This window comes from Gossypium raimondii, chromosome 12 (genome assembly GCF_025698545.1).
Source record: "Gossypium raimondii isolate GPD5lz chromosome 12, ASM2569854v1, whole genome shotgun sequence".
NCBI classification, from domain to species: Eukaryota; Viridiplantae; Streptophyta; class Magnoliopsida; order Malvales; family Malvaceae; genus Gossypium; species Gossypium raimondii.
The window spans coordinates 20443864-20446113 of record NC_068576.1 but is presented as its reverse complement, the minus strand read 5'-3'; the positions used below and the strand labels follow the sequence as shown (position 1 = coordinate 20446113).

Here is a 2250-nt window from a genome sequence, read left to right as displayed (position 1 = left end):
TTCAAAACTTAAGATATAATTAAATTAATAAATCAACCAATTAAATTCAATTTTATAATTAAATATTTATACATAACTATTTTTACTTCTATTAAAATTAAAACAATTTTATCGTATTAAAATTTATGTAAAATTAACGGTAACTTTCTTTTAAATAAAAAAGAAAACTAATATAAATAAAAGCAAAACATTAACAAAAGAAGACATTGCAAAGTTAAATTTCTCGGATTAACGGTAACTTTGCATCAACGTCACCCATGTTTTCATCAGATTAGATTCCAGCTTTTCACACAATTCAAAAATTATTTACAGGCATGTAAATAAATTTTAATATAAAACCTTAAGCTGGAATAGCTCAGTTGGTTAGAGCGTATGGCTGTTAACCATAAGGTCGGAGGTTCGAGCCCTCCTTCTAGCGAAATTAATTTTTTCAATTGTTAAACCAAATGAACTCCGTAAAACTCTACCCTACAAGCCCAACGCCAATCAATCCAACAGAGATTTCTAAGTTGTAGCCCAATGGCCATCACAATAAGAGGTTTTGATTTATCGCCCCTTGAAGCGGATCCTATAATTATAAAATTTTAAATTTATATTAAACAACAATGTGTAATATCTATACAAAATAAATATAATAGTTCTCTCTCTTCAAATACACGTGACTTATTTAATATCATATTATCATAATATTTTACTAAGTAATAATCTTAAAAACATAATTCATAAGGTATATGATTTGTTTTTACTTATAAAATAATTACTATTTACATTTCTATTATCAATTATTTATTTTATGTAATACACTATTTTCTATTATTTTATTTTAAAAATTAAAATTACATTCTAACTCTTACTTTGTTATAATTATAATTATACACTTTATTTTTATGAACACATTCAATTATCAAAACTATTAAAATTCACTACTTGAAGTATTTGATATCTATTTCATCCATTTAAATTTCAATATTTATTATAGACTACATCAATCCATTAAAATTTTTAATCATAAAAATTGTAGTGTCAAAACAAGATAATGACCAAATTACACAATTTTCAAAGTTTTATGACCTAATAGATTTTTTCGAAAAGCAATTAAAAGATAAAACAATGTAATTTGTTTTGAAAAGAAAAAGTTTTTAGAAAAATAATAATAGTATATGAATATTTCCACATAGCATATTAATATTGTGACAATATCATTTGACATTTAATAAATATTGTTACATTATTATGCCATCCAATGACTAATAATCATGCATGTGATCACATTTTATAATAATTACATTATTATGTCATCCAATGACTAATAAGTATGCATTTTATCACATTTTTTAATAACTTTCACTTCGGTACTATAATTTTATTAATAGTTTAGGAGTACGAGGTAGACTTATCATGGACTGGGCCTTTCAGTTCGGCATGAAGATTCGTTCAAAAAGTAAGAAGGTTTAAGTAAAAATATAGGCTGGAAAAATGACTTGGGTAAAAAAATGAGGCCCGTTTTTTAAACAGGCTGAGCCCCTGAGCCCGACTCGACCCGAATTTGCAAAAAAAAAAAAAATTGTTGTTTTCACTGCTTTTGCCATTGTTTTGTCACTGCTTTGGTGTTGTTTCGCTATTATATTACTACTATTTTGTTATTGTTTGGATATTGTATAATTTTTATTTTATTGTTAATTTTGCTATTATTTTAGAGATATTTGCTTGATAAGTTGCACATATTTTAGTATTATTTAAGTATAATTTTTTTTAATTTATTTTCAATTTGTTGGGAAATATTTATTTTAATGTTTTTAGTGTATTTGCTGTATTATATTTTTAAATTTTTTTCTATAAAAATAATAATATAAAATTTTTTAATACAAATGAATCAAGCTTAAGGGTCTGTTTGTTTGGTGGAAAATGTTTTCCGGAAAACATTTTCCGGAATTTTTGGTGTTTATTTTGTGGAAAATGAATTCCCATAGGAAAACATTTTTCAAACACAGGTAAAATCAAAAGCAAATTCTGAAAATTGTCTTACTGATTTCTAATCCGTAAGACATTTTCCCTCTTCTCGTCTAAGCAATGGTTCTCCTTCATCCTCCGCCTCCTCATCTCCGTTCGTTGGCCTCACCTCAACATCTCTGCATCGTCGTCTTTGTCGATCGATCGTTGGCGTTACCTCTGTATTTTGAAGAAACCCTAAAAAATTAGGGTCCACAATCGAGAAAAGAAGACCTAGAAGGTTTCTCTCTCTGTCATCAA

At 26.5% G+C, this 2250-nt stretch overlaps 1 non-coding gene across 1 annotated transcript; it reads left to right on the top strand.

Annotated features, from left to right (window-relative positions):
• Positions 1-344: 344 nt before the first annotated feature.
• On the top strand, positions 345-418 carry TRNAN-GUU (transfer RNA asparagine (anticodon GUU)). Its single transcript has one exon. It is a non-coding gene; the product is annotated as a tRNA-Asn (tRNA).
• Positions 419-2250: the final 1832 nt, after the last annotated feature.